At 39.5% G+C, this 25,113-nt stretch overlaps 2 protein-coding genes across 4 annotated transcripts in view; one reads left to right on the forward strand and one right to left on the reverse strand.

Annotated features, from left to right (window-relative positions):
- Positions 1-25,113, reverse strand: part of MED12L (mediator complex subunit 12L) — a 357,853-nt gene that overhangs the window by 143,451 nt on the left and 189,289 nt on the right. The window lies entirely within an intron of this gene.
- The window catches only part of P2RY14 (purinergic receptor P2Y14), a 61,358-nt gene continuing 53,378 nt past the window's right edge, over positions 17,134-25,113 (forward strand). For all 3 annotated transcript variants that reach the window (XM_033204385.1, XM_033204402.1, XM_033204374.1), the window contains exon 1: positions 17,134-17,705. The gene's annotated coding sequence lies outside the window, so the exon portion shown is untranslated. The remainder of the gene's footprint in view (positions 17,706-25,113) is intronic.

Consider the following 25,113-nt stretch of genomic DNA (forward strand, 5'->3'; position numbering starts at 1 on the left):
TAAACGAGAGGTAGCACATGGCTGAATGGCAGGGTTAATGGCCGGAAGTCTGAGGAGCAGAGTGAAAGGGCAGAATGAGCCACAGCAATGTCCCTGCACTGTGGCCATCCTCCAGTAAAAGCTGCTGCTGCTCTGAAGCCACTTTTGCAGAGAGCAAAAATTATAAAAAAGAGAATTATATCTATCCTTGAAGTTCAAGGATAGGAAAAGAACATACTACTTTCCATCTATAAACTAAGATCTTTGGCAATCATCTCCTCATTCTCTGTGTGTGGGGATTTTTTTAAATTATTTTTTTCCTTTACTCAGCACTATAGAAATGCAGGTAGGGGTGTGTGTGGGGGGGTGTGTCTGTGTGTGTGTGCGTGCGCGCGTGTGTGCATGTTTAAGGGCTTCATTTTTAGGACCCTCTGTGTCCAGGTCAGAGCCCACCTTCAGGGCTCCAAAAGCAAGTAGGAATGAGCTGCAGAAATGCTTCTGCCTCCTCTCCCTGCTTCATGCCTCCCCCCAACTCCTGTGATGCTCCTGTGACACTACCTTTCATTCGTCTGGTTAAGAGACTGTCCTCCAGCAACGTAAATGGCTGGTGGGGGATGCATTAACAGAGGAGGAGCGAAGGCATGTTTGCTGACTAAAAGAAGACGTTATGGTTAACAGTCAAACACACACAAATAACACAGTACAATCCTTAGAGTCTTGTAAACTGCAAAGATCTAAGAAGCAAAAATGAGAGTACAAGAATAACTTAGCTCAACAATGACTATCATTGTTAGGTACAGGAAAAGAATTCAGGGACTACAAAGAATCTTACTCTAAGTGTCTAGTGTCTTACTTTAAGTCAGTCAGGTTTGGCAGAGAAGTTAGTTGCAAAGGGGTTAAAAGTATTATCTGAGGACTTCTATCAAAATATCTATCCATCAAGATTCCAATTCTATAAATGTAATGGACACTGAAGTGCATGAATTTACACATAACTCAGTTGGTCATTTGCATAGCTATCCCTGCCCCCAACTGTGTGTCACTAGCTAGATTAAGATAGTCATATTTTAGATCAGCTAATTAAGAAAAGGTAGTTTGAAAGGCCAATTCTTTTCTGCACGTTCCCCAGAAAGCCATGGGTAAATTACAGCTTCCCTATATATATATATATATATATATAAAGGAGGAGCAGACCAGTCTGACCAACATGGAGAAACCCCATCTCCACTAAAAATACAAAATTAGCCGGACGTGGTGGTGCATGCCTATAATCCCAGCTACTCAGGAGGCTGAGGTAGGAGAATCGCTTGAACCCAGGAGGCGGAGGTTGCAGTGAGCCGAGATCGTGCCATTGTACTCCAGCCTGGGCAAAAAGAGCAAAAATCCATCTCAAAAAAACAAAGATGGGGGGAGTAAGCCATGTGCAGTGACTCACACCTGTAATCCCAGCACTTAGGGAGGCCAAGATGGGGGAATCACCTGAGGTCAGGAGCTCGAGACCAGCCTGGCCAACATGGTGAAACCGTGTCTCTACTAAAAATACAAAAATTAGCTGGGCATGGTGACACACACCTGTAATCCCAGCTACTCGGAAGGCTGAGGCAGGAGAATCTCTTGAACTCTGGAGACGGAGGTTGCAGTGAGCCAAGATCACGCCACTGCACTCCAGTCTGGACAAAAGAGCAAAACTCCATCAAAAAAAAAAGGAGCAATATTGCAATATTGTGGCTGGGAAAATACCTTCAGTACAACATGTCCTATCCTCTTCATCCTCTGTTTCTACCACACCACAGCGCTCCCAGTCAATAATCTCAAAAATGATATTCTCTACTTTCCTGTTTATATATGCTATTAAATGTATGACCTCTTTAACAGCATCAACGGGCTCCATTAAGCACTTTGGAATTTAGCAAGTACTTCTCTATCCCATATCTCATTTAATCCTTTCATTTAGGCTTCAATTCTAACAGGTCTTTAAAACATTTAAATCCCACCTTAATATTTCTAAAATTAGACTGCTATATAGCTACTGGGCACGTTTAATGTGATAGTAGCTTTATTTCTCCTATGTGATATTATTAAATCAATGGAATATCTTCAAACATGGGCTAAAAACAGAGAACTTTTTTTTTTTTTTTTTTTTTTTGAGGCGGAGCCTCGCTCTGTCGCCCAGGCTGGAGTGCAGTGGCGCAATCTCGGCTCACTGCAAGCTCCGCCTCCTGGGTTCACACCATTCTCCTGCCTCAGCCTCCCCAGTAGCTGGGACTACAGGCGCCCGCCATCTCGCCCGGCTAGTTTTTTGTATTTTTAGTAGAGACAGGGTTTCACCATGTTAGCCAGGATGGTCTCGATCTCCTGACCTCGTGATCCGCCCGTCTCGGCCTCCCAAAGTGCTGGGATTACAGGCTTGAGCCACAAAAAGTCATATGACAAAAACCATCAATATCACACTGCTTATATTTCATACCAATTCCCATGCTGTGGAATGAAAAGTATTTATCCAGGTCAATGAAAAATGAATCATTTACATGAGCTAAATAACATCAGTGGGAATAATACATGATGCTAGTGTCAGAAGTTACATAATACTCTATTAATATTGAAGAAAATAATTACATTTGATTGCTATTTCAAAACTGGCTTTTGGGAATAATCTAAAATATGAAATCCAAAATTTCTTACTTAGGGCTTTTGGATTACATTCAGTATTTCAGAATCCTCCCAGAAAGCAATAAATACTGTATTTATTCTTCCTTTTATGCAGAAAAGAAACCTATTCAGAGAATTTCCAAAAGGAAATTTTCTATTCTTCATAAAACTGACATTCAGAGAAACTGATCTTGTAGAAAATCTTTAAATGTGTGTGTTACTGTTATATTCATTCATAAATATTTTATCCTCAATTTGAAACAGTATGATAGTATTTTGCTTCTCAATCATAGTTTCAAGAGAATGGTGCCTAGGGGAATGCAAAATTTAAATACTCAAGTCAAAATTGTGTGTTTGTGTGTGTGCATATATGCAAAGAAGAGAATAAATACAACTTAAACATAAAGAAATGTCATGAACACCATGAGGAAATGTGATATACTAGAAAAAAAAACAAGAAAACAAGGACAAAATAAAGCTTTAAATCTTATAAAGACTGTCCGCAAACTAACCACCACAAGAAGTCAATTAACAAATCCATAAATACTAAGCACATACCATATAAAAAGATATTGTGCTCAGCATGATAAATAAAAGAATCTCTGGATACTCCTAAATGACTTCTAAAGTTAAATAGTTAAGAACAAGCATTTTAAGATTTTCAACATAATACAAGTATCACAGTAGACACAGAATTCAGCACGCTCCCCAGTCCTCCATCACCATCTAGTGGTAAAACTCACAAAACAGGAGAAGAAAATTCAACTTTTGTCATATTTACAGCATTTGAATTCACAGTAACACAGTCTAGCACTTTGCTACAGTTTTTCTTTAAACATCTTTATTAATGCTAATATATACAAATGTGTATCATGCAGGTGCCTAGTTCGATGTAATATGGAAATGCTTGACGAGAATAATTAATGTTGTTAAGTTTTGTTACAGATGTAAAAACAAACTAACAAGGCTATAATAATATAATGGGAAAATGTTACGAATATTGACTGCTCTTTCTAAATTAACTTATGGAAAAAAATTTTTAATGTATAATTTACCTATAGTTTCAAAAGTACACAAAATCATCATTAGAATGGAACAGGGAGGAGTAAGACTATCAGTGTTAAATAAAATTTTCCATCAATTTATCAAGAAACTCATAAGAGTCATTTTGAATGCAACTTTCATCTTGAATACTCTTAAAGTTTTCTTATAAGCCACAATGAAAGGAAATCATCTAAAATTATAAAAATGATTAAAAAAAAAAAAAAGTCACTCTTAGAGACACACATCATCCCCTTTTCTCCTTAGCTGGAAACTCAAGATACAGAATTAAATTGGAAATTCCTTTTATTTCAATTTTGGCAAACATTCTTTTTTTTTTTTTTTTTTTTTTTTTGAGACGGAGTCTCGCTCTGCCGCGGCCCAGGCTGGAGCGCCGTGGCCCGATCTCAGCTCACTGCAAGCTCCGCCTCCCGGGTTTACGCCATTCTCCTGCCTCAGCCTCCCGAGTAGCTGGGACTACAGGCGCCCGCCACCTCGCCCGGCTAGTTTTTTGTATTTTTTAGTAGAGACGGGGTTTCACCATGTTAGCCAGGATGGTCTCGATCTCTTGACCTCGTGATCCGCCGGTCTCGGCCTCCCAAAGTGCTGGGATTACAGGCTTGAGCCACCGCGCCCGGCGGCAAACATTCTTAATAAAAGTAAACTGGCCAACTTCTCTTTGAATCATGTTAGAGTACGGTCAGAAGTGGTGGCTCACGCCTATAATCCCAGCACTTTGGGAAGCCAAGGCCGGCGGATCACAAGGTCAGGAGTTCGAGACCATCCTGGCCAACGTGATGAAACCCATCTCTACTAAAAGAACACAAAAATTAGCCAGGCATGGTGGTGTGCACCTGTAATCCCAGTTACTCAGGAGGCTGAAGCAGGAGAATTGCCCAAACCCGAGAGGCAGAGGTTACACTGAGCCAAGATTGCACCACTGCACTCCAGCCCAGGTAACAGAGCAAGACTTTGTCTTAAAAAAAAAAAAAAAAAAAAAAAAAAAAAACGCCGGGCGCGGTGGCTCAAGCCTGTAATCCCAGCACTTTGGGAGGCCGAGATGGGCGGATCACAAGGTCAGGAGATCGAGACCATCCTGGCTAACATGGTGAAACCCCGTCTCTACTAAAAACACAAAAAACTAGCCGGGCGAAGTGGCGGGCGCCTGTAGTCCCAGCTACTCGGGAGGCTGAGGCAGGAGAATGGCGTAAACCCGGGAGGCGGAACTTGCAGTGAGCTGAGATCCGGCCACTGCACTCCAGCCCGGGCGACAGAGCAAGACTCCGTCTCAAAAAAAAAAAAAAAAAGAATTATGTTTGCGAATATTCAGTGGTTGTAGTTGGGGCAGACTCCCCAGCAACTCCTAGAATTGAACCATACATCTGACTGATTTAATCAGCCTATGAACAAGAATCTGCAAATAGATACCAGGTTTCGCAGAGTCTCCAAGTCTAGGTATAGGTTTAAATGTTACATACAAGGCTTTCCAACATTCTGGACACATAGATACCAGGTTTCGCAGAGTCTCCAAGTCTAGGTATAGGTTTAAATGTTACATACAAGGCTTTCCAACATTCTGGACACATTTACATAAATATACATGCAGACAAACACACAGCATGTATAACTGAGGCTAACAAGTTTAGCATAAAGAATGTAAATCAGCTCCTTAACCCATGATAGTTTTTAAACAGTCTTAAAAAGTTATATCCAATGCTTAAGATGGTTACTGCTAGCCTAAAGCAAAATATCTTTCAAAACACAGAAAGCCATCTGTCAATTACCCAACGATGAATTACCTCTACGTATTTTTCAAAAAGCCTGAACTATATCATACGTCTTTGAATAGTTCTTGAGTTCCTCTCGGTATATAACTTATAATACAGAGTGAGTATCTTTTTCTATGCCTTATGCATAGAATTGTCACGTTCCTTTGCAAGTATGAGTCAATTTCCAACATTTTATCCTTTGTGCTTTCCATGTCATGAAATATTTCAAAAATTCCTTAATTGTGAAGTTTCTTGTCAGCATCATTTACTCTGGGATATCTCATCCGTTCATTGTAGATATTAACAACTTTGCCTTTACTAAGTTCATCTAACAGCATATTATAGAGGTTTAATCTTCCCCTGATTAGCTATTTATTTTGTAATTCCATATGCCTGTGATTCAAATTTCACTTCCTATATTATCACTTTTCATTTCTCTCCTGAACTTTCATTTTTGTTGGTACACTCTCTTTCAAATATCTTTTTGTAAAATGTCATGAGGTTTATTATTGGCAAACAAGGAGGCAACACAACTATACACTTTGCTGCCACCTGTGCATGAACTGAATACCAGATGTGCAGTGACCAATCACCAACAGACTCTGAAAGAAGTGAGATGGCCGGGCACGGTGGCTCAAGCCTGTAATCCCAGCACTTTGGGAGGCCGAGATGGGCGGATCACGAGGTCAGGAGATCGAGACCATCCTGGCTAATATGGTGAAACCCCGTCTCTACTAAAAAATACAAAAAACTAGCCGGGCGACGTGGCGGGCGCCTATAGTCCCAGCTACTCGGAAGGCTGAGGCAGGAGAATGTCGTGAACCCGGAAGGCGGAGCTTGCAGTGAGCTGAGATCTGGCCACTGCACTCCAGCCCGGGCGACAGAGCGAGACTCCGTCTCAAAAAAAAAAAAAAAAAGAAGTGAGATGATTGGCCACTCCTGTATGTTATTTACATGATGATCTGTGAACTGGAGAACTAGCAATTAAGTTTGGACTTTATGCAACTACTTACAGTTAATATACTGTGGTAACTAAAATGTGGACTGTTGCAGGGAGACTGGTATTATTTAACTAAATCATGATAACTCAAATGTATGTCAGAACTGTGAAATCAAGGACTGCCTACCTATAAGTGTATATGTAACCATAATCATAATTCAAAGGAAAAATAGAGAGAAAAATATATAATGACATGTAATATAACATGTAAATGCTTAGGCACAACTATTTGAAATAATGTCATTCATCCATTCAACATGAAGTGGTAAAATGCTTGGATCTATCCATTTAATTATGTGAATTTAACAGATACAAATATTTGTGACCCAAACACAACTTACATTATTATCATTAGTGATGTGGATTTCCAAAATAAATAATTCTTGACAAGATTCCAAATAGAGTACTTAGTAGACAGTAGCTACATACTTGGAAAAATTAGGCTGGTGTACATTAAACCAGACAAAATATGTTTATATGTAAAATAGACTTAAATTATGGGTTCAGATATTGATGAACAAGCTTTTCACCCATGGGAAAGTTAATGGGTCACTCCCATAAGCAGCAGGGGACAATTCTTCACCGTGTAAGAATTGTGCCTCATACTTTGCATACTATAAAGCATTCATGGCCCCAGCCACTGAACACAGGGACAACAAGAAAATATCCTGAAATCAACAAATACTCTCTGGGCAGTAATGTCGACAGTGAGAACCCTGATGGGGATTCCTGAGCCATTTGTGGAAAGAGAAGAATATGACCAAGGTTTCAAGCAATACAGAAACCTAGACCTCTAGTTATCAGTAAGTACCAACCAAATTTGGGAAGGGATAGAGTATTAATAAACAAATGGTAAATATAGGGTAAACTTTTTCTTGGCCAGTTCTATTAATCACAAAAAAATGGTAACAAAGAAAGCAATGATTTCTATAAAGTTTATTATGAAGCTTCAATAGATGTCTGCTTTGAAGTTTTCTACAAATGCTATTTGAAAGATAACTATAGATATATAGATATACTTCGCATAGAAATCCCTAAAGTGGCAAGTTAAAAATAGTAATAATGATCAAATCTTACATAGTGCTCATCAGTCACTGTCCTACATGCTTTACTTTTTAATAAACCTTTAAATCGCCACAAGAACCTTATATAGTAGATGTCCTATTACAGATGAAGAAACTGAGGCACATCTAGCTAGGAAGTGAAGTGATGGCGGCAGGTTTTGAAGCTCGGGGGTTTGACTACAAAGTCCATGCTGTCACCAGGACTGCAACACTTTCCGTCTCCACCCCTCCAAGGAGGTCCCTTACCCTTGAACTCATTTAACAATACCATCATATACCCAGGCCCCCTGAACTGAAAATCTGAGTGCCCTCTTTTCTTCACTCCCATTTACAACCTTCTACCACATCCTGCCACTCCGCCCCCAGAAGTAGACAATGCAGGTCTCTGCCCCGCCTGGCCTGATACCCTCTGTAGCTCAACCCCAATGGTAGCATGTCTGGTCTCATGGATAAGAAAGGATTTTGGAGGTGGGCATCCCACTGCATGCCACCTGGATCCCATCTCTTAACTTTGTGCCACGCTGAGACAGGAAAAATAAACCAACTGCCATGATTTACATTGATGGCAATACTACTTGAGGCCTTGATTTTTCTGCTCCTTCCCAGTCTTTTGCCTACTCTTTTCTAGAACTTTTAACACTGAATGATTATTTTCTAATAACATTAAAATACCTAATGTCTATCGAGCACTCCCTACATACCAGCACCCGACTTGTATTAACCTATTTAATCTCCAAAACAAACCCATAAGGAAGTACTAGCATTGCCCCTAATTAGAGACGAAGAAGTAACTTTGTAAGGCTAGGGTTGAAGCTGGGAAGCCCTCTCAACTAAAGCCTGAAAAGACTGCTTAATAAGTATAACAGATAATATCTAACTAAGAGAACATTAGTTTAAGCCAGTCAATCAATCATACACTTTCAGTCATTTTATTCACTTATAATTATAAATTAGAATGGCTTGTGTAATTTATTGTCAAAACCAGGACACTTTTGAGAGTGAAAGTGTTACTCACTGAGCTGGCACAACAGGTTTCAACTGGGACTGTGTGGGCAAACAAGAATATATGCGCCTATGTTCACAATACATAGGAAAATATGTCTATGTTAGGATAGCATTACCTAATAAAACAAGCAGCTTAAGATAAGGAAAAAGAACTCCATGAATCCAGCCATTTCATCAATGAGAATCTCCCCCTCCTGTGAAACTTCTTCCATGGAGCTAACACAAACTGTGAACCCCTGGATGCTGGATTAGCAGCTATTCAATAAAAATCTCTCATGGAAACTTTCTAGGAGCATGGAGAACAGTTTTCTGAGTTAGCACCTATTGCTTGAAGTTTTGCTTAATACCACAAGAAGGAACACAGTGCACCCAAGGTGAGTATTTGATTGCCTTTGCTTGCAGAAGGAATAAATAATCTAAATTCTAATTTATATTTTTTCACTACTCCAAAGCAAAACTATCACAAATCTTTCCTAATACTATTGACTGGTAGGTACAAAATTTATGTTCAGTATTGATTTCAAGAGACCTTTAGAGACAGACACCACATTTGCCTTTCCAAGGCACTGGACTCCCTGCAGACCACAACTACATGAAAAGCTGATCAGGAGGTAGAGCTAGGTGAGGGCACAGAGTACTCTAACTACAACAGCGGGGTCACAGGAAGTCTGTGATTCTCCTGAGAGAGACTGATGATTGCAAAGCCCAATCACGTAGAAGGTGGGCTCTGAATAAATCCTCCTATCATAATTAAGTCACAAAAGTGTAACCACACACCGTCATACAGGTCACCTCTCTTAGTTCATTCCTGCTGCTGTAACAAAATACTTGAAACTGGGTAATTTATAAACAGCAGAAATGTCTTGCTCACAGTCCTGAAAGCTGGTAAGTCTAAGATCGAGGAGCCAAAGGATTCTGTGTGAGGTGAGGACTTATTCCTTATGGATGGTGCCCTGTGTCCTTACATGGTGGAAGGTCAAAGGGCTTCTTTTATACAACCACTGATCCCATTCACAAGGGCTCTACCCTCATGGCCTAGTCACCTCCCAAAGGCCCCACCTCTTAATACTAACACATTGGGAATTAGATTTCAACATGTTTTTTATTATTTTTATTTCAATAGGTGCTTGGTTACATGGAGAAGTTCTTTAGTGGTGATTTTTGAGATTCTGGTGCACCCATCACCTGAGCAGTGTACAGTGTACCCAATGTGTAGTCTTTTATCCCTCGCTCCCTCCCATCCTTCCCCCTGAGTTCCCAAAGTCCACTGTATTATTCTTATGCCTTTGTATCCTCATAGGTAAGCTCCCACTTATAAGTGAGGACATATGATGCTTAGTTTTCCATTCCTGAGTTACTTCATTTAGAATAATGATCTCTAACTCCATCCAGGTTACTGCAAATGCCATTAATTCATTTCTTTTTATCAACACATAAATATTGGAGGGACACAAACATTCAGACCACAGCATTACCTCATGACCACTGAGAATCAGACAAGTGAACTAGCATAGCTGTTCCTTAAATGACTCATTCAAATATTAAATATAAAAATTTGGGATGGGTACAGTGGCTTGCGCTTGTAATTCCAGAGCTTTGGGAGGCCAAGGTGAGCGAATCACCGGAGGTCAGGAGTTTGAGACCAGCCTGACCAACACGGAGAAACCCTGTCACTACCAAAATACAAAATTAGCCAGGCGTAGTGGCACATGCCTGTAATCCCAGCTACTCGGGAGGCTGAGGCAGGAGAATCACTTGAATCCGGGAGGCGGAGGTTGCAGTGAGCCGAGATCACGCCATTGCATTCCAGCCTGGGCAACAAGAGCGAAAACTGTCTCAAAAAAAAAAAAAAAAAAAGGCCTCACTGATTCTTCATTCTGATTAAACTAACTGGTCCATATATAACATCATAAGAATAACTGTTGTGCTCGAATTATTAATTATAAAGATATTCAGCTCTCTACAGCATTAATTGCCTAAAACCACAGTTCTAGTCAGGCCACCAAGGAAATTCAATTACCATGATAACCACACAACCCTCCCACAACCCAGAACTAAAAATAAGTGTGCTTAGCTAAAATCATTTGCTGGCCAGCGATGACTACTCTACATAATTTCAGGTGTGGCTTATTCTTTGGGTAGAAAAAAACCAAACAAAACTGTACATGTGATCACCCACTGCACTTCCTTTGACTTCAATTAACCCTCAGTCAAGTTCCCTGAAAAGTCAATACCACAAATCTTTCCTTAAGCTTGCCGAGGCCATGCTCCTCCCACACATAGTGGCAGGATGAACAAGCAGCAATGTTTATCAGAACAGCTGTGGGAAAGTTTATCTGACAAAAACGAAGTATGTTCCTACATTCCTTAAGTTTCATTCCAGCTTACTCGGGGAATTTCCAAGGTCTTGTTTTCCTAACTTGTCCTATCACGGTATTAAAAAGCTGAGCAGTTAGGGTGCTAAGTAAATAAACTGTCTGATAAAGCAGCATGTCATCCTCTTAGTTACCTGTTCTAAGTTGAATCGTTATGCAGGTCAGGGATTCAGACACAAAAAAAAACCCACAAAAGGTATTCAAAAGTGCACAACTACAAGTGATTAGATGATTTAACACACTTGGAATAAGATTATTTAAAATATTCAGAGTCATTGTTCTCAGATAATTTCCATTATCTCGTTTATCTTTACTTGCAGAACCAGAGCACAGAGTTGGGGAATATTCTGTCTTCCCCACATCCTGGTTACAGATATTCAATTAACAAATACTTCTGCTTACCTACTATGGTAGTGAACACCATGGGTACAAAACGAAGCCAACAAGGATGGCTAGGCACGATACAGAAACACAGGCCACATCAGAAGAATAATGACAACACTGAGGTATTAGGGACATGTCCAAAGATGCGGTGAGTCTTGCAAGCAAATGGGAACAAAAGGAAGATAATGAGAGATGACACATTTGTAAGACCTGAAGGTGAAAAAGAAAATGCTTTCCTCTGCTTCCTCAGCATCTTTCCAAAAAACCTACTGAAGAGAGAAAATACACACACAAAAGTTTTTGTTTTTGTAACAAAGTTCTAAATTCTGATTCTTTGCTATTATCAACCGAGATTCAGTTCTTCTGATTTTCAAGAATTAAACCCAATCTATTGCTAGCAATACAGAAAATCTGTTTGCACACTTCAACTAATTGGGATTAGACAATCAACCATGACTCAATGTTAGTATTCATACCAAAGTGAGGTTTTGTGAACTGCCTATAAAATATAGGCACCTATTAATTTTTTAACAACTGTTACTTCTGCCGGGCGCGGTGGCTCACGCCTGTAATCCCAGCACTTTGGGAGGCCGAGGCGGGCGGATCACAAGGTCAGGAGATCGAGACCATCCTGGCTAACACCATGAAACCCTGTCTCTACTAAAAAATACAAAAAATTAGCCGGGCGTGGTGGCGGGCGCCTGTAGTCCCAGCTACTCCGGAGGCTGAGGCAGGAGAATGGCGTGAACCCGGGAGGCGGAGCTTGCAGTGAGCTGAGATAGAGCCACTGCACTCCAGCCTGGGCGACAAAGCGAGACTCCGTCTCATAAATAAATAAATAAATAAATAAATAAATACTGTTACTTCTTTCAATCTACCAGAAGGGGGTGATATTGTACCAGGCATTTGTTTCTCCATTGTAATTATCAGATGAAGGCAAGTGCACAACTGCCAATGACGTCCCATGTCCTGTCACTCATTGCAAGAGGTTTAACAAAAAGGCATTATTTTATAATGCAGTGACTTAAATCACAACTTAATTATATAATTTCTGCCCCCTTTCTCCACTACTCTAAATCAACAAGCTGGTAGAACTGAATGCTTCACATAAAGAAACAGAAAAAGGCGTGTCTGCATTCGATGTTTTCCCATAAGATTACATTTTTTCAATGCACTTTTTCAATTACTTTACTACAAAGCTGAAAAACTTTACGGCACACTAAATTATGAAGTCCTGAGCATGACATTTCGGATCCCCCACATTACGCACTGCTCTACCTTTGCTGGTTTTCCTAACATTAAACCTCGGCTCACATCGTTCTTTAAATACAGTACTAAGTTGACTTTCACCCCCATTCTACAAGTAAAAGAGCCATCCAGCAAGAAGCATTTTGGATGTCAGTTCCTTCAGAGATCCTATAGAGGACAATTTCCAAATATGCTTCCTTTAAACATCCTTGTACACTATACTTTCATAAAATGTTTACACTAGGCCTTTACCAAAATCCTCTGTATTTATTTTTTTTTATATTTGTACTGACTTTTATGTTTACATATGTGATCATCTTTAACAGTGCTCTTTCTTTGTGTGGATTTTATTTGCTGTTCAATGTCCTTTCCTTTTAGCCTAAATGACTCCCTTTATATTTCTTGTGGCACAGTTCTAATGGGAACAAACTCTCTAAGCTTTCATTTATTGGGGAATCTTAATTTTTCCATTTCTTAAGGATAGTTTTGCTGCATATAGAACTGTCAGTTGACATTCGTTTTCTTTCAGTATATTTCCCAATTATTTCCCAATGTTCCTTTGAGTATATTTTCCTAGTTCCTTTTAGCCTCTGTAGTTTCTGATGAATGGTCAGTTATAAATCTTACTGAGGATCGCTTTTATATGACAAGTCACTTTTCTCTTGCTGATTTTATGATTATGTCTTTGTCTTTGGACAACATGACTTTCTGTCTTTTTGTAAATATCTTCAAGTTTATCCTCCTTAGATTTCATTGAGCTTCATGAATGTATAAAGATTGTTTATTAAATTTAGGGAGATTGAGGCCATTAATTCTTGAAATACTGTTGTCTTTTTCTTTCTGTTCTTCCCTTTTTAAACTCCATTATGCATATGTTGGTATGCTTTTTTTTATTATTATTATACTTTAAGTTCTAGGGTACGTGTACATAACGTGCAGGTTTGTTACATATGTATACTTGTGCCATGTTGGTGTGCTGCACCCATCAACTCGTCAGCACCCATCAACTCGTCATTTACATCAGGTATAACTCCCAATGCAATCCCTCCCCACTCCCCCACCAAAATCCTCTGTATTCTTATCTCAATATCCTTTTCTCAACATCTAGCAGGATCCTTTCGGCAGCCATGCCCCCCAACACATACAAAACACACACACAATTATAAATCACTTGCCAGCAAAAAAAAAAACTAAATTATATAACCCAGTAAATATCTGCTATGGTTGAAATAAATTCATTGAAAATGTTCATATTTATCTGAAAATCCATCAATAGGTACTAATTAAACAAATTATGGACTATTACAAAGCTACAAAAAAGAATAAGGTCTATACAGGGCTCACACGAACAAGTCTCCAAGGGAGCAAGTGGGGATGAGGCCGGGTGCGCTGGTGTCTTATTCACTATGCTCAATAAAGCAACCAGAGACAGGCAGGGGAAGGGAAGTAACAGTGAAGTTGTCTCCGTACTTACTTTAAAGAAAAATGATTTCAAAAGACATATGGTGACAATTATGCATAGTTGAATTCTGGGGTAAGGAACAAAATAGGACATTTACGGAATCAACATGTCAGCCAGCTATTTATGATCTGTTGATGGCGGGCTGGATAGAAACTGACTGGAAACAGTTACAGACATATTTGGGGATTACGTGTGTTAAACCCACTCTATTTGCAGCATGAATACACAAGGGATGTTTATATATAACCAGTCCTATTACTAATAAGGCAGGGTCCTGCCTGGAAATGGTATCAGACAATGTGTGGGCACGTGGGGTGGGCTAGGGGTGGTTGTCATATCAGGGGTATGTTGAGGGCTCTGAGAAAAAGATTAGTCAGGAGGAAATCCACAATATTTTAATCTAAGGATTCCACAAAAGGAAATGGGAATTCAGAACTATTTAGTATAAATCAAAACACCACAGATAAAAGGAAAATATTGACTATTTTAGATTCTGTTTTTTAAAAGATTCTTGCATGCAAGGACCAAGCTCTCTTTTATTTTAATTATAATGTTGTTATTGGCTATGCTGTATTATGCCTGGTGTCTAGTGTTGAAAAGAGTCATTATCTGTGTTGCCAAAAGTCATAATAAAATTTGTTTTTTTGTTTTTTGTTTTTTGTTTTTTTTTTTGAGATGGAGTCTCACTCTGTTGCTCAGGCTGAAGTACAGTGGCGTGATCTCAGCTCATTGCAACCTCCACCTCCTGGGTTCAAGTGATTCTCCTGCCTCAGCCTCCTGAGCAGCTGGGATCACAGGCGCACTCCACCACACCCAGCTAATTTTTTTATTTTATTTTATTTCATTTTTGTATTTTTAGTAGAGATAGGATTTCAACATGTTGGTCAGGCTGGTCTGGAGCTCCTGACCTTGTAACCTGCCCGCCTTGTCCTCCCAAAGTGCTGAAATTACAGGTGTGAGCCACCCCGCCCAGCCTAAAATGTCTAATTTCAAAAACATATGAAGACAGAATAAATACTGTTTGTCAGGCTAAAATACTTTTTCAAACATTAATACTTCCAATTCTAATAAAGGAAAATGTGTACAAGCTAAACTGTGATTTAAGCAGAGCCACAAAATGTCCAGAACAACCTAAAGACTACTTCAAAGTTCAGTCTCGCCACTTTCTAGCTTAGACAACTCGGAGTTAAATTTTCTGAGGCTCTATTTTTTACCTGTAAAAAAAGGAATAGTTACTTCTCCAAGGGTTGCCAGGTGTTTTGGCTGTGAAAGGATCTAGTAGGGAGACAGTACACTTCAATCAAGTATATGAGTATGTGCATTTGAGACTTGATCCAATCTTTGCCGATGAGCTTTCCTTTCAAGTGCCTGGCTGTCTGCCCCCTTCCCACCCCTCATCATCCTTGTCCTGTTACGTGCCAATAACACCACTGAACAGAGGTCACAAGCTGACTGCTCACAAGCCAAATACAGTGCACAGTCAGGTTTTGTTTTAACCCACAGGGTATTAGGTCTACACTGGTTTGTAAGGTATTCGATTTAGACACCAACAAATGAAATCAGAGGAGACATATAAGGGCAGTAGCAGTGCACAGGCTCCAGGCTCTGCCAGGGTTTAAATCCCAGCTCCAGCGACCTGATGTAACATCTCCATGCCTCAGTTTCCTTGAGAAAAAGATGGGGAAGAGGAAGTAGACAGACCTAGTTTACTCGTGGGGTCATTGTGAGTAATCAAGTTAAAACAAATTTTTTAGAACAGCACATGCAAATCACCGTTTCATGTTCTGAAGACACTGGCTCATCCCAAGATGCGGCCCATGACTCTGGCAAGCTTCCAGACACAGCTGACCCCCTCGGTGGGCCCTTTAGCTCTCCACTTCTCCATAATCCCTCTACTCCCAAGTGTCTTACATAGAGTCCAACCCATTTGTACCACCTGCCACGAGGGGACCACCTGTAGGGCTATCCTTTTGGCCTTGGACTTTGCAACTCCTGGCATTAAGAGGAAAGAAAGCAGCTCCAGTCAAAAATATTATAATGTTCTCCCCAGTCATATTCAATAACATGTATGTGGAACACCCCATGGGGAAGTCAAGAAGCACAAAAGGGACCTGGAACAATAATGGGTGTTTTTGAGACTGTCAGAGTAAACAGCATCTCCTGCAATAAATCAGGGAAGTCTTGAGAGTCTCAGCTTAGAGATACTCTTCATGCCAAACCATCCATTTAATCAGAAAAATGTTTACAACTGGAGGACTCTGCAATGCGCCCTGGTAATAACCAGGCTCTAGCGGCTCCTCGTCACGTCCAATTGTCCTTAAGCTTATTTACCCACCAGATCTCACTGCAGCTGAAGCTAACAAGCCTCTCTATGCACATCAGTATTCTTAGCCCTTCAATCAAAGCATCAGTGAGGACTATTGGGGCCCTCGGGAGGTCTGAAGAAGAGTCCCTCTGGCAGGGAGACGTGGTGAACTTCTCGAAACAAGCTCTGTGTCTCACATGTATTTGCCAAGGATAAATAGTGACTAGTAAGTCTGTGAGGCAGAATATAAGAAAACATTCTTCATGAGGGAAATAACTCTTTGGGTATGTGTTAGTCACTACACCATCTCCAATGTCCAGAACACTGCCTTCTACATACCAAGTACGTATAAAGAAACTAGAATAGTAACTGGCATGTCATAAGCCAGTTATAATTATTGTAACTGTAAATGTATAGTTATGTTTTTAAGGCAAGTTGAACTTTACTAGCTGTTACTCATAATTTAGCAATGGAACAGCCTAAGTAAATACACTTCAAATGCAGGAGCCTTATAAGGTAAGCTTTTCAGCCTCTTATTTTCTTTCTTTCTGGTTCTGAGTTTCATACTCTGAAGAGGACTCTATAGCCATCTTCTGAGAACTTCCAAATCTAATGGCACTAATAGTCAATGAGAAAGACAGTGGAGCACTGCAAGACATCATCGATTATATTACAGAGCCTGAAAGGAACTAAAAATATGAAGACTTTCAAAATAGTAGCACAGACAGCACAAACACCAAAATGTTAACACACGAGGAGTTTATCTGAAGTCCTACTTGTGATCTATTTATCAGTAATGTTTAAATACAGGAAAATTCACATGGGAAAAATGACAATGCAACTCCTCTTATCTAGAAGATGTTGACACTGGTGTCAAAATACTTCTTTATTCTGTTAATTCCGCATTTACAGGTAGCTCCAACTACCCATCTCTGTGAGTTATACTGTGAAGCTGCTGACAATTTTCTCTGAGGGTACTTCAGAAAGAACCATATCTTACACATCAGTTCTCCACCTCATACCACATGTTGAATTTGACAATGGCAAAGGTTAGAAAACAGGTTGTTGACTGGCTGTGCATCAGATGATGTAAGGATGTGGGGAAAAGTAGGAGGGGAAATAAAAAAGCAGGACTGTTTTTGCATTACTGGAGGAAAGGAACTAGCTCAGAAGTCAGCCTGACACCCACAGAGATTAAAACGTCTCTTCCTTCCTCTTTGTTTCCACGTCCCAGTCTTCAATAAATTCTATCTGACCACAGCAGCAGAGGGACCCACTCTCTTGTGGTTTCTGTCAAGTTCCTGATTTTCATCCGCAGTTGAAGATGAGCAAGAACTCTGTAACAGTGTCACCTTGGAGTCTGCACTGAGAGGTATTTCAAAATGAGTGAAGCGTGACTCTCACAGATGAAGGCCTAGACGCAGGTAAGGAAACAGCTTTTCCATGAAATGACTTGTGTGTATGTGAATGGTGCATGGGAACAGAAAAGATTTCTGAGCTGGACAGCAACAAAGCTGAGGAACACTGAACCACCGCCACTCACATTTTTCTCAGTGCGTTACTTTTTGTTTGACAACTGTAATTGGCATATTAATATATTTTCCCATGCTAATATGGGGATCCAATACTGAAATATCATTTATGATTATTTAGGATTTCCAATAGTGGCTGTCAAAATATATCTGTGATGAAGAGACATCAAAGAAAATGTTTAAAAGGTAGCCATCCAGGACAAACATTTCAAAAGCTTGTAAATGTATATTAAAATTGTTTCTCAAAACTACAAAATCGATTAGCATAATACTTAGGTCAGTATGTTTTTGTTTGCAATTGCATATATGTACAGATATACAGTTGCATTTACTTGTACATACACTTATATAGGCAAAAGCTTTTATCTTTGTCATTATTAGGGTAAGTTAACCCCATTAACACCTAATAAAACAAAATGCCTTTAAATTGTAAATCACAAAAATATGTCCTATGCATAGCAAATATTTGAGTTCATACGCTACTTATTTATAGTCTATGACTCATCAACCAAATTACTTACAATTCTTTAAATATTATAAATTAAATTACACTCAGGAGAATTACCAGAGACCCACAACGTCAGCTTATTCAACCAAGCCCATGCAATCCATCTTGTCTATATATATTCTTTTTAACCAAGGACAATCAATCCTATGGAAAAAATGAATCAAAGATCATGCTAGTAAAAAATAGTTTGCATATTCATCTTTCTAAAACATACAAACTTGATAATCAGTTTTATTTTTAGCACTAGAAAAAAAACTCTAGCCATTAAGTTAAAAAGAAAACAATGTACTCAGAAAATACCAAAATGGCATATTTTATGATTTGTTAACATGCAATGAATTTTATATTTTGATAAAATTTATGAATACTATATATACAAACAGGCATACAATTGTGCACACACAATTAACACACTGGTATACATGAATGAACTATATATTGCCATGTCTGGCAAAAAAAAAAGGGGGGGGGGGCCAGGCATGGTGGCTCACACCTGTAATCCCAGCACTTTGTGAGGCCAAGGTGAGTGGATCATTTGAGGTCAGGAGTTCGAGACCAGCCTGGCCAACATGGTGAAATCCCTATCTCCACTAAAAATACAAAAGTTAGCCAGGCGGTAGTGGTGCATGACTGTAATCCCAGCTACTGAGGAGGCTGAGGCAGGAGAATCACTTGAGCCTGGGAGGTGGAGGTCGCAGTGAGCTGAGATTGGGCCACTGCACTCCAGTCTGGGCGAAAGAGTGAGACCCTATCTCAAAAAAAAAAAAAAAAAAAAAAAAGTGGGGAGATTCCAAGGTACTCAAAGCATGAAGACTCAGGGGAAGTGGGTACAGTGCAGAGAAAGAAGTACAATTTGCCTACTTCACAGCTGAAGCAGGTACAGAGGGTGTGACTATCCTGAGCAAGGTCACCCAGCTTATCTACCCAGGAGCCTTGAATCCTCTGAGCACAGGGAGGATGCCTTCACTCCATTCACCATGGGTGGCTCCTGCAGTCCACAGGATTCCAATCAGCCCAGCCTCACCATAGGTATATCCACTCCCTGCCCTTCCACCCAAGCCACCCACTCACCATCACCATGTCCTTCAATCTTCCATCCTCTTCAACCATGTACATGTATTTTTAGGATACTATTTAAAATTCCCCGGCTGTAAAAATGTTTTATCTAGTACTATGTACATTTACTTCGAGAAAAAGTTATAGCTAAAAACAAATGATTATTAATTATTGCTAACATGTTTAAACAGAATACAAGTGGACAGGAAAAGGGGAAAGGAGTAGGGAAAAAAGCCTCTCAATGTCAGGAGTGCCCCTCCTCCCCACTTGCTTATCTGTAAAACAGCACTGTAAGGATTAAATCAGATAATATTTGTAAAGTCTTCAACACAGTGATGCAGTTATGTGTTGTTTAACAACGGAGACACATTCTGAGAAATACATCCTTAGGTGATTTCATTGTTGTACACACATCATAGATTATAATCACATAAATCTAGATGATAGAGCACATGCCTTTATACAACTCATTATAATCTTATGGGACTACAGGCGCATATGCAGTCTGTCACTGACGAAGATACCATTATGCAGTGCATGACTGTATGTATAAAAAGTATTCAGTAAATAAGGTCTGACATCATTATTTTCATTATAAAAACTAATTTTATCAAGGTAAATGTGTATGTAATTAGATATCAGACTACTTAGAAACATAATTCAGATATTTCAATACCTTTGTAGATCAAAACAGGGAAAAATATAACATAAAACTAGCTACAAAATTGCTTTTCAAACTTTAACCCACATCAGAATCACCTGGAAGGCTTGTTAAAACACGGTTCCGTGGGCTTCCCAGAGCTTCTGATTCAGTGTGACTAGGCTGGGGTTTAAGAATTTGCATTTCTAGCAAATTCCCAGGTGAGGCTGAATGCTGCTGACCTGAGATACACTTTGGGACCCATTTATCTACAGAGGAATTCCACAGTTGCATTTGCCTTACCAACAAAACTGTCTACAAGTTCCTCATTCAATCCAAGCTAGTTAGTGAGCAAAATAATGAATAAATGCTTAAAAATAAAAACACTATATTATCCCCATGATTAAGCATTATATTATTTATGACCAAAAGAAAAAAAAAAAAGAAGATTAACAGATTTTTCCTACTACACCTATGATGCTTCTAAAATGCTGAACAGAAGAATACTGTTCCCTAGAGGAACGTTCACTCTATAAAATGCTTCTAGAGTGAATTTAGATGTTGAGGCTTCCCTAAGCCTAAGGCTCTGAGAACTCAGAAGTCATCAGGTTTATTCCATTTGGCTCCAGGATTTCCTTAAAAGTTAGGTAGGTCACAGGTGAGCTGTTTCAGCCTCCCAGTGTGAGCAGTCTCTAGAATACCAAAAACAGGCCAGTCCAGGAAGTAGGCTGACGCCAACACAAGCATATTCTGCCATCGTCACGAGCATCCTCACCCGCAAAAGGCTGTCTAGTGGAGGATGATGAACGATAAGGAGAGTTTCATTTAACTGAAAATTATATCACTACAAGACTGCCAAGTTTGTTTGAGTAGAGCAGTGGATCTCAAAGTGTAGGGCCTAGACCAGCTGAATCAACATCACCAGTAAGCTTGTTAGACATGCAAATTATTGATCCCAAACCTACAGAATCAGAAACAATGGGAGTGGAGTCCAGCAATCTGCTTTAACAAGCCCTCCAGGTAATTTTGTTGCACATTCAGTTTTGGGTGACCCTATGTCCTGGGATAGCTCCAGTTTTTACCTATTGTCTGGGCATAATTGAAAACAGTGCCTCCTTTCTATCTCAAAGTGTCCTTGACCGTATAATAAATTAATTATGGTCATCAGTATGATCACCCTGCCAGTTCATACTGGATGCTAAGAAGGCATTTCATTGGTCAGATGCTGTCTACTGCTTGGGACTTCAAATTAGCTTCAAGTCTGCTGCTATATTCTGCTGCTACACCCATAGCCTCCCCACCATCACCCCACAATACTAAAAGATGCATTGCCTCCTAAAAGTCTGAGCAGCACAGCTAGATAAATCAACTTCAGCACAAATATCCTATCTTGATAAGAAAAAATACCTACAACCAAACTATGTAAAATCTATTTTAAATTCCCAGCTTCCTAAGTAGTGTGAGGAATCAGGTCTCCAAAACCCTCTTTCCTGAATTTTCTGGTTCTTCTTTACAGGGAGTTTTCTTTTCCTCCCTAGCACCCTTAAAAAGCATAATTAATGAATGCTATTTTTATAGTAATCATTCGGTTACATTAATTCACTGAGAAACCAAGTTTACCACAGCAAAGCTTCTCAATCCACCTGTTCTTTTAAAGTCAAAGTGAAATACTGGTCATATGTTTTTAGATCTGATTAAATTCCTTTGAAATTTTTGTCTTTACTCGGTATAAATTAAATTGGTAGCTCTTTATTCTTCACTGAAACTTCCCATCTGTTGTTTTCGAAAAACATCAAAGGCCTTACATATCATGTTCTGACCCCTCATCATTCAGAGAACAGCCAGAGAGTTGTGGTGGCTTCTACCCAATTATATGACATCTGCTGTTGAGGTTAAGGTATCAAAGAAAAGAGGAAAAATCAATTATTTGACTTCTGAGGTTTGGCCCAGAGCAATCCATACACTTGTGGTGTGATCACTTGGAAAAAAAAAAATCTGATCCTCGAAGCTTTCCAGGATCATACACACTTATTTTTATCACATCACTCAAAGCCTCTAGACTCTAAGAGCCATTTATACCAAGCAGATGGGAAATGCGGCACCTTCTATAGTGGGAGAGATACCTGGCTGGAAAGAACTCACCTGTTGCTGATGCAATCTTCTCAGTGAGTCCAGCCCTAAGGTCAAAAGTTGGTAGGAGAGCTCATACACGGCTTCATCTAAGAACATTTCCATCCTGCTACAGATGATGAATGAAATCCCCTTCTCACTCTAGGGATATTTCAGTCATTTATTCATTCAACACTGATTCCTTACCATGAGGCAGCCAACATTCTAGGATAGTAGGGATGGTGTGATGAAAAGGTTCTGGGCCTCTTGTGGCTTACATTCTAACAGACACATCAACAAACCTTAACATCATCACTCCTAGCAATTGATAGTCATTCAGTTATGACAACAATCTTTGGGCATATTATAACTTATAAGATTACATTTTTATTTCCTTAATGGGGATTTGGAGACGATTCTAATCTCATCAGAAGTCATTTACTGACTAGATTCAAATCCCTAACCTTAATCCAGCTGGGAGCTGATAGCCCTGCATATACAGATGACAAAAACAGAATATGAAAAACGATACTTAGTTCAGTTAAATGTCCTAGGAGGTGGCCTTTAGTGTTGAATGTTCTTTCTCTCCTGGCCCCCAAAACTGCCTACCTATGTTTTTGCACAAGGATTTCACTGCCTCTTTCTCCACTATAAATATGCCTATAAGCACTACCTTTATAGAAGTGAAAAAAGGAAGAGGGAGGATATGGTCTGAGATAAAAAGAAAACCTAAGATGTCAGACCAGTTGTCCCTGTTATCACTGAGTTTGATACACAGCAGCTGTCCTTATAACTGGTACTACTGAGGCAAATTGGTTAAGGAAAAATACAGGTTAAGTAGGAATTATTTTTAGAAACCTTAAATACATTATTTTAATTTTAAATACAAAGTGCACATTCATTGCTTAATCTTTTGGCTTTGGGGCAGCAAGGCCTTTTTTCTGAGTATGGGTTGGTTCATTAGATACCTGCACCAATTTTCCTTCAGGAGCCACGACTTCAGCACAGTGCCAGTCAAATCCAGTTTCTCTGTTTAGTTCAAGTAGTGTGAGAATTTTAAAATGCTTTAGAAGCCACATGATTTAAAAAATCCAGACCCACTCCTAGACTTTAAAGTCCCTCAAAAGAACAGACTCTGTCTTAGCCTCATAACACAGTGAAATTTTCAATAAATGTTATATGAATGGAAAAAAATGAAGGTCTTAAATAACTAAATATGGTTTGAAAACAACAGTCTGCATCACCAATTTTTATTTTAATCCACTCCTACCCCAATTAAGAAACAGTATATGCCTTGTTCTTAGGAAGACAACCAGTCCCTATGTATACAATGCCAAGTAGTATAGCATAATAATGAAAAGTGTACATTCTAGAATCAGACTTACTGGCTTCAAATCTTGACTCTACCACTTATTCTGATACAACCTTAATAAAGTCACTTAACAACTCTATACATCATTTTTCTAAGTTATGGAGATTAAATGAGTTACATACATAAATTGCCCAGAACAGTAACTGGCATAAAAACACAATCAGGCCAGGTGTGGTGGCTCATGCCTGTAATCCCGGCACTTTGGGAGGCCGAGGTGGGCGGATCACAAGGTCAGAAGTTCGAGACCAGCTTGGCCAACATGGTGAAACCCCGTCTCTACTAAAAAAAAAAAAAAAAATACAAAAATTAGCCGGGCATGGTGGTGTGTGCCTGTAATCCCAGCTACTCAGGAGGCTGAGGCAAGAGAATTGCTTGAACCCGGGAGGCAGAGGTTGCAGTGAGCTGAGATCGCACCACTGCACTACAGCCTGAGTGACAGAGTAAGACTCCTTCTCAAAAAAAAGAAAAAGAACACAATCAATGTTTATTGCTGTCGTTGCCATCATCATCTTCTTTCCCAGTAACATAGTGTGGTGCTCCGATGACTATAAGAACAAAGGAAGTCAAAGAGATATACAGGTTGAATATTCCTTGATCAAACGGCTTTGGACCAGGAGTGTTTCAGATTTCAGACTTTTTCTGATTTTGGAATATTTGCATTATACTTAGCCGTTGAGCATCCCCAATCTGAAATGCTCCAAAGAACGTTTCTTTTGAGAGTCATGTCAGCCCTCAAAAAGTTTCGGATATTGAAGCATTATGGACTTCAGATTTTGGGATTAGGAATACTCAACTTGTATTCAAAATTCCACTGTGTTCCTTAACCTCTCCCTGCTTAGTTGACTCATCTGTAGAAAACAGAACAAAAATATCTACCTAGAAGAATGACTGTAAGAGTTATCATGCCTGGTACATAGTTGAGAGCCAAAACATTATAGCCATTAACTCTCGTACAAAGAAGAAAATCTACAACTCCACACTTCAATCCATATCCACAGATGTCCCCACCTCCTGCACATCTGTCAACCTCTACCCACCGAATCTTAACCAGAATTTGGTTGTATACTCAACATTTTACTTGGGGCAGAGGACAAACTACCTCTCCTGAGTATGCACTTTGTAAGAAGATATACACTGAAAAACAGGATATAATCTAGGAAAAATTAAATGGTGCTTTTAATTTATAAGTTAAAAAATGGGAATTTGAGGGGAGGAAAAATCACTGTGTGCTGGTGCACGTGGAGAACAGAAGAAGCAGAATGAAGATGAGTCTTGAAAGAGGGACATGATACTTACATATGGGAAATGATAGACTGATACTATTGGAATGATACACTGAGTAGGAAAACTACTTCAATTTATGTTTATTGGCGCAAAAACACGTCCTGTTTAATTTTTATCTTGACCTCTTGAGAAACCTTCTCAAACCTTATTTGAGAAATCTTCTCCCCAAGTCCTAAAAACATTTACCTCTTTGCATCTTCAAAACACAGCACAAACCATCTATTGTCCAGAAAGCCTTTTCTGTTTATCCTGCCTTTTCCTGCAAGCTCATGCGGTACACACTCCCTGCCATTTCTGCCCTCTCTCAAGCATCCTATATCATTTACACACA

This window comes from Trachypithecus francoisi, unplaced genomic scaffold, assembly GCF_009764315.1.
Source record: "Trachypithecus francoisi isolate TF-2019V2 unplaced genomic scaffold, Tfra_2.0 Lachesis_group0, whole genome shotgun sequence".
In the NCBI taxonomy this organism is placed as follows: Eukaryota; Metazoa; Chordata; class Mammalia; order Primates; family Cercopithecidae; genus Trachypithecus; species Trachypithecus francoisi.